This window comes from Aegilops tauschii, chromosome 7 (assembly GCF_002575655.3).
Source record: "Aegilops tauschii subsp. strangulata cultivar AL8/78 chromosome 7, Aet v6.0, whole genome shotgun sequence".
NCBI classification, from domain to species: domain Eukaryota; kingdom Viridiplantae; phylum Streptophyta; class Magnoliopsida; order Poales; family Poaceae; genus Aegilops; species Aegilops tauschii.
The window spans coordinates 147,050,997-147,059,362 of NC_053041.3; the positions used below are offsets into that span (position 1 = coordinate 147,050,997).

Consider the following 8,366-nt stretch of genomic DNA (forward strand, 5'->3'; position numbering starts at 1 on the left):
TTTTTGTTTTTTGACAGGGTTTTCTTTGTTTTTGTTTTTGTTCCTTTTTTATTATTCATTTTTTCCTTTTTCTTCTCCACTTTATTGGTTTTATTTTTCTTCTCCATTTTTTGTTTTTTCTTATGTTTTTTTTCACTCTACATTTTTGTATATGTCAAAAAAAATTAATAAGTGATCAATATTTTTTGTATACACGTTCAACATTGTCCAAATTTCAAATACTTGTTCAACATTTTTTCGAATACATGTTCATCATTTTTCAAATACTCATTCAACATTGTTTTAATACTTATTCAAAAAAATTCAACTTCTTGTTCAACATTTTTAATGCTTATTCAACATTATAAAATCCTTGTTCAACATTTTTCAAATACTCATTCAACATTTTTAATACTTATTCAACATTTGAAAATACTTGTTCAACATTTTTCAAATACTCGTTCTACATTTTTTTAATACTTATTCAACATTTGTCAAATACTTGTTCAACATCTTTAATACTTTATTCAACACTTTCAAATACTTTCTTAACGTTTTTAATACCTATTCAATTTTTCAAATACTTGTTCAACAATTTTTTTAATATTTTTTAGAAATTGTTTTGTGTGTGTGTGTGTGTGTCTATATATATAAGTACAAAAATAAAGCAAAAAACGAGAACACAGAAAAAAAAAACATAAAAACAGGCCTTTGCATCCCGCGCAGCTGGGCCTTCCCATCTGGGCTCCCCCCGACGCGAGCCGCCAGGTGTAAGGCGATAAATAGGGGTTCCCCGCAAAGAGCGGCGAATAGGAAATTTCGCAGTAATGCTACACTCACGGTGGGATTTTTACGGACTTCACGGGGTAGCAAACATGGGGGATTAGGATTGGGTTGGGGGGGGGGGGGGGGGGGGGCGCACCCTTCCTGAAAATCAGGGGGGCTAGTTTGATTAGATGGAACAACCCCGTATTAGTCCCGTAAAAGCCCGTGAGTCTACCATTTTCGGAAATTTCGTATATCATGGGGATGCCTTTTAGGTTTCCGTGGCACTTTATGGATAGTGGGCTGGCCCAAGTACGTAAGTGAAAAGGCCACTACAGCTTTTAAATGCAAATGATCCATCTCTCTCTCTCTCTCTCTAAAGAAATTGAAAGAAATCCCAATCAATTATGAAAAAAATCGCAACTTTCCCAATAAAAAAACTTACTGCGATCATTGTAAAAAATGTGTACTGGAAATAATCTGTACTCGCCAAAGTAATAAGAATGTACATATGCACGTCGATGCTATTTCCTTGCTTCTACTTGTTTTCAGCATCTTCCAGAAATTAAAGTTTCTTCTTTTTCAGTACCCTAATTCTTCCATATATTTGCAAAAGGAAGCGAAATATAGCAGCAACGTGCATAAACATGCAGCATCCTAATATCTATATAAAATAAAATGTAAGATGACTAAGAATTACACACAAGGTGTGGCCGCTCTTCCTATTTTCACACGTTTTTTTTGCTAGCCTTTCTATTTTCACATGTCATTTGCACTGCCCTAAATTCGCATACACACAAACAAAAGAGTTGCACTATCCCTGTTTTCTTGTGGGTACTCAGTTATTACACTACCCCACAAGTTGCTCAAAAAACAGCTATTAAACTACCCTACAAAAGCAGGTAGTCACTTAACACTGCCCTACAAATATATGTTCGCTTAGCCTGGAAGCAAGAAAGATATATGCGTGTCACTGCAAGTATATAACAAGCCCCCCTCCCTCCTCTACATCCATCCATCGTAAAATCCATTTTGAAGGTCTTAATCTTTCACATGTTTTTTTTTTTGCTAGCCTTTCTATTTTCACATGTCATTTGCACTGCCCTAAATTCACGCACACACAAACAAAAGAGTTGCACTATCCCTGTTTTCTTGTGGGTACTCAGTTATTACACTACCCTAAAAGTTGCTAAAAAAAGTTATTACACTACCCTACAAAAGTAGGTAGTCACTTACACCACCCTACAAAAATCTGCTCGCTTAGCCTGGAAGCAAGAAAGATATACGTGTGTTACTGCGAGTATATAACAAGCCCCCCTCCCTCCTCTACACTCATCCATCATACAATCCACCTTGAAGGTCTTAATCTATCATACAACCCTCTTAGACTCTTAGTCTCTCACAAGAAACTAAATGGATCGGTCCATGAAGGTCTTTGTGGTCGTCTTCCTGCTTCTTGTGGCCACAGGTATATATGCTGTACTACTTAAGATAACTGTAAATTCTGCTATAGTTTATGAGTATATGTGAGATGACTGATTTGCTCTATCAATTTGCCCGTGTAGGGTTCCAGGGAGCAGTGCAGGTAGCTTTGGCGAGGGATTGTAGGTCACAGAGCAAAACGTTTGTGGGGCTGTGCGTGAGCGACACCAACTGTGCAAGTGTTTGCCTGACCGAGCATTTCCCCGGAGGCAAGTGCGACGGCTATCGGCGATGTTTCTGCACCAAGGACTGCTAGATGGCCTTGTTTTCTTCTCGCTTACATGCTTCCGTGTAATAATAACTGAATAATACTAGATCTGAATCTATGCATGTATGATGCATATGTGAGTGCTACTCCTAGAAGTACATGCACATCATATAATCCGAACAAAGTTTCAGCGGGGAACCAGTTTAAGTTGAATAATCCAACACTCCGGAACTGGAGCTGCTACCGTTTTCAGGGTTGAAACGAATATAAGCTTAAAAACTGGAAAATGAGACATGAAGTTTGACTAGGAGGGAAGCAATTTTTGTAAGAAAGAAAAGTGAAGCGTGGAAGTAGACCTCGCACCACACCTGAAGATTTGACCTAGACCTTCTCTAGAGCCAAAAGCACCTAGCTATATAATAGAAATTCAATGTATGAACTTGCGAAATACTGGCAAAAATGGAACAACGCAAAAGGCTGCAGCCAGAAGATGAATCTGGACAGACAGCTTAGTCTGGGTTGAGACGCAGGCATATCAATCCTTGCTGTACACGGTAACATGGTTTGGCAGTTTGGCAATGAATAATCATCCATAATATCCACTAGGGAGAAATAAGGTTGCATACAGTGCTAATGAACAAACGAAACATGTTCTATAAATAACACTAGGTCTAAACAGATTACAAGAGTTGTTTCAGAAAATAAAACAGATTACAAGAATCAAACTTGCAGGAGTAACTTTTGCAGAATCGCTGCTATTTTTACACAAGTATTGTGGAGATAGAGATCTAAGGAGTAGTTCACTAATCTACACATTTTAGACCAATTTATTGTGTTGAGCTACCTCAGTCAGACAAAATATGTGAGGATGGACGACAGGCCCAAGGTGCCATTTTTACAGCTCAGTTCAATAATTTGGCTAAATCTGTGGCTTCGTGAAAGTAATTTTTAAATCTGTAGTTTTCCTCAAAAGATTTTCTACCAGAGTGTATACAGTTTTCTGAACAAATACAGTTTCACCATGTAGGGTCTGAGACAAGAGAGACGTGCCGTAGACATCCAAGCTGTAGCTTGCCGTATGCAAGGCCTAAACATCCAGCATTTTATTTCTTCGTGCCCCAACCACTGAACCCTCGGCAGTTCTAACCCTATTAAATTAAAGTACAAAGTGAAGAAATCATGGTGAATTGATAGTTTTGTCTTATAAAGCTTTATGCTTAGCTTATCCTAAAGCCTATAGTCTGTCTAACTACATATGAGATCTCTGACTTTCAGAACTGTTATTTTATAATGGAGGCTCACACATATTTTTGGCCTGGTTTGCCCACAGCCAAGGAAAAATCATTTACAAATAAATTTAGCCCGAGAAGAGAGCAGCAAACTAATACAGATATAATATTGATCCAAAAAACTTGCTAAACAGTTAACTTTCGGAACAACAGAAATGAACATTGTACTGGAACTAAGTCAGCCAAAAACATTATTTCAAGCAGTGACACAAAAATATATACAGAAGAACCTGGTTGTGAAGAACCTAAGAAACAAATCAATAAATCTACTTATGAAAATTCTATTCAACACCTACCTAGAGATGGAAAGTCAGTGTGTAGAGCAAAGCTCTTCATTAGGTAGTAATGCTGCAATTGATAACTCCTAGCAAAACCGTAAAAAGATTGTAGGAGTGAACCCTGGATATGACAAACCTTAGAACACTTTTTTCTTGCTACTACTTTCGACAACAAGTGTCCCCTTCCTCTTTCCCTTTTGTTATTTCACAGAAAAGCTCCATTGGCCTTTCGTTGTATCAGCAAGGCCTGGAACACTATCCTCCTTGTGCACGAATTCATGTGGATGGGAGAAGATAAATCATATGCAAATTGAAATAATGAGTAATACATACTACCAGGGAAGCTGTTGATCCACAATACATGGCATGTTTGTAGTGCAGGATTCAACAAGAATTTAACATTAGTAAGTTTATTTCCTCAAGGAATAGGAACATTCTCACATCCCAAATCAGACCTAAAGACGTTGATAATTGTCTGATCTTAGTACAAAACGCAGACTGAACAAGCCAGGTTCAGAAACATAGTTATTAACATGACATGATGAAGAACCAATTCGTAACTGTGCCATGCTTTCTTTCTTATCTACTAGATGACGACCAAAACATATTCAAATTTAGAAAATATTAGCAACTACCAAACTGCAAGTGGCATACTATAGTGGACACCAAACATCCAGTTAGAGTGTTAGAAAAACAACACAGGAACAAGACTTGCCAACTTGCTTTGCAGACTCCAGAGAGAAAACTTCATTGTGCAAAAAGCGGTTAAATACTATTTAAGCTTGTTCTTGGTTATTGCAATCTGAATCTAGTGGGCACTTCCCCTTTGAGAGTGGCAGCATAGTCTTCAGCGAGGCGAGGCGCAGCTTCCTTGTGAGGACGTATGAACTTCTCCACGAATACCTTCTCGCTCACCTGGGCTGCGGTGTAGAAGCTTCGGTTAGGCTTTAGCAATCCATGTTCTTTAAGAAACTTCACAACATAGTACCGAGGTTTGAGCCGAGCCTCTAAGCTACAAGCGAGCATTGCCGGCCTGTGAGCAATGTACTCCGGCTCTAACCCAACCTCCGACATCAAGAATTCCGACATGCGCAGCAGCCTCTCCTGGGAGTTCCTCAGCACCACCGGAAGCTTGGCAACAGCAATGGCCACCTCAGCTTCCGACCACCTGAATGTCTTCTTCAGGAACTCCACCTTAGCAGCAATCTTCTCCTCGCTGAGGAATGCAACAGCCAGCAGCGCGTGCCTGAACATCGCAGAGCCACGGGGCACACCGACATCTTCGGCACGCGCCACCATGGCCTGGATGCGCTCTGGCTTGCTGGTGAGCAGCCTCGGCACGGGGATGCATAGCTTGGCAATATCACAGTCACCTAACCCGCACTCCCGGAGGAGCGCGACGTTGGGCTTGACAACGTTCTCCAGGTCGGAGCTGAGGAGGTAGGAGTTGTACTTGAGCGCCTGGAGGAGGTTCTCGAAGGAGCCGAAGAGGGGGACGTAGTACTGCAGCTTGGAGATGATGGTGGGGCGGCGGAAGCGGGCGGGGTCGACCAGGACGAGGCGGGCGATCTGGGACGGGGAGAGCCCGAGGTCCCGGAGCTCGGCGAGGCGCGGGGCCAGGGTCTTGTCGACCTCGGAGCAGAGGAGGAGAGGGTCGTACACGACGACGGCGGCGACGTCGGCGTCGGAGAGGCCGAGGTCGGAGAGGAAGGCGAGGACGGCCTCGGGCTTGGAGGGGGACTTGAGGCGGGAGAGGACCTTGGAGGCCTTGACGGCCTGCGCCAGGGTGAGGTGGCAAGACGTGACGAGGTAGTCCTCCATGGCGAACGGAGCAGGGCTAGCCGACGCTGCCACGGCGGCGGTGGCGGCGAATCGGGTGTTGGAGAAGAGGCATCGGTGGCGGAACGCGAGTATGGCACTTGTGGCGCGGGGACGGAGAGAGAGGAGGAGGACGTGTTTCTTGAGGAGAAGCATGGCTGGCGGCGGCGGCGGAGGCGACAGCGGGGGGAGGGCACGGCGCCGGCGAGAGTCGTAAGAAAGAAAAGTAAAGTGTGGAAGTAGACCTAGCACCACACGTCCACACCTGAAGATTTGGCCAAGACTTAGAGCATCTCCAGCCGTTGGGCCTCTCAGAACGCATTTTTTTCGCCGTTTGAGGGGCTGCCGGCGAAAATTTTAGGACGTGGGTGAAAAATTTTCACACGTTGTCCCTCCCACCCTCTCGTCTGTCTCTCCTCTGCTCCTCCTCCTCTCCATTCACCACAACCCGCTGCTGCAGCCACCTCCGGACCTCGTCGCCGCCACGTCCTTGCTGGCCGCCGACTCCTTCTTGTCCTTGAAGAACCCGAAGACCGGCCGCGAGCAGACCGGCACGTTGAGCACCACGGGCGCCACGCGGACGCCGGACGAGTAGGACCTGGCCACGGCGTGGAGGCTGCACGGGGAGCTGCAGCTGCGCTCCAGGCCCTGCTGGAAGACGATCTTGCCCGAGGAGTTCATGCGCGGGGAGTCCACGGAGAGGCACCTAGACGCGTTCTGCCTGGGCGGCAACGGTCGGCGGCACGCGGGGTTGTGGGCCGCGCGGCTGGACATGGAGTGGCGGTGCAAGGAGCGGCCACGGCGAGCTCCGCCCCTGCCTCGCCGTCGCGTTCGACATCGCCGAGAAGACCTGGGCGCGGTGTCGTGGCGTCCCGGACCGTCGTGCCGAGCGCGCCCGTCCGGCTGCTGCTGCCCGTGCATGCCCGGCCACGCAGAGGCGGGCGCGGGCGAGCTCCGCCCCGGCCCGCTCAAGCGCTGGTCGGACTGGGGCCTCGGTTGGCTGGTCTCCAAGAAGCTCGGCTTCGCCGGCGACCTGGAGATGAACGAGGAGGAGGCGGCCACGCTCGGCCGCCATAGCAGGGACACCGGGGCCGGCCACGCAGAGGCGGGCGCGGGCGAGCTTCGCCCCGGCCACGCGCGACAAGTGCGAGCTCCGGCCATGGCTCCTCCCCGTGCAGCTCGGCGCGCAGAGTTCTCTTCCACTAGGCAGAAGGAAAGAGAAAAGAGATGATAGAGAGGAGGAGAGGAGAGGAGAGAGAGGGGTGGGTGGCTGACGTGGGCCAATTAGATTGGTTAAACAAAAGCACCGGTGCCCCCAGATGCCCCCGATGGCCTGGGTGTGGGCTGGGCTCGCCGGCGGTATTTTTTTTGTCTAATCCAGTGAAAAGTGAGGTCCTGGGGGCCTTAGTGGGGTGTTTTTTGCCCGCCGGCGCCCAAAAGGTGGCTTGGGGGCTTCTTGGGGGCACTAGTGGAGATACTCCTAGTGTAGAACCAAAAGTACAACGCAAAAAGACTGCACACAAAAGATGAAATTGGGCAGAAAAGAAAATTCCAGCTTAGTCTGGGTTGAGACGCAGGCATATCAATCCTTGGCAGTTTGAAACTGAATAAATATTCATAGTATGCCACTAGGGAGAAATACGGTTGCATGCATTGCTAATGAACAAACAAAACATATCCCAGATTTTCAGGCCTAAACAGATTTCCAGAATCAAACTTGCAGGGGTAACTTCTGCAGAATTGCTGCTAATTTTGCAAAAGTATAGAGGAGAATAGAGATTTAAGAATCTAATCTACCAATTTACATATTTTAGACCGATTTATTGTGTTGAGCTACAGGACATATGTCAGGCTACCACATACTCTGATTCCCCTGTTCCAGCGTGCCTGAAGATATGAGAGCCGTTGATCCTCCATCGGGCGATCCTGAGCCTACCCCGCGTTGTTGTTCACTTCCTGAAAAGCGGGTTTACCTTTCTGTTGCTGCTTTCCTTCAGCTAGCGTTGTAATGGCTATATAGCCACCCTTTTCCTTTGCTTAGAGACATCATATTGTAATCGGGTTGAACCCCTAAAGCCGCCTGTGGCGTGCGGAGCTACTTTCCCCTTTCCTACGCAATACAAACCCTAACTCAATTCCCCAATTCCCTCTGAAACTGTGATGATTTAGTGTTAAATTCAATGAATCCTTGTCTAGTTCCTGACAATTGGTATTAGAGGCCAGTCTTTCCTCGGTGCCGGTGTTGATTTGGGGCGGTGTGAGGTTGGTTTCGGCTGTAAAATCCCTCTCTCCCCTCGAATCTGGCGGCGGCGAATTCTGGAGAAGGTCGAAGTGGCAGCGATCGGGTACAGTCAGAGCTACAGCCTGGTTGCCTGAGATTCTTCCTCGGGTGGTAAAATCCCAGCTCATGTGGTCCAACCGTGTACCATCGGAGGTGGGCGCAGGTGGCGGCGTAGGCGGCGGTGAGTAGCGGACCGACATCACTCCCTCCCATCCCACCCCCTGTTCTTGTTAAGGGCCTCGGTGGGCGCAAGAAGCCATGTCTGG

General features: G+C 46.7%; 1 non-coding gene across 2 annotated transcripts; it reads right to left on the reverse strand.

Annotated features, from left to right (window-relative positions):
* Positions 1-4,395: 4,395 nt before the first annotated feature.
* Positions 4,396-7,017, reverse strand: LOC109764378 (transcription termination factor MTERF8, chloroplastic). Of its 2 annotated transcripts, XR_012189969.1 has the most exons (2): positions 4,990-6,113; positions 4,396-4,921 (listed from the first exon to the last, which is right to left on the reverse strand). It is a non-coding gene; the product is annotated as a transcription termination factor MTERF8, chloroplastic (transcript). The 2 variants fall into 2 exon arrangements; XR_005763532.3 differs by having other exon boundaries at positions 4,396-7,017.
* Positions 7,018-8,366: the final 1,349 nt, after the last annotated feature.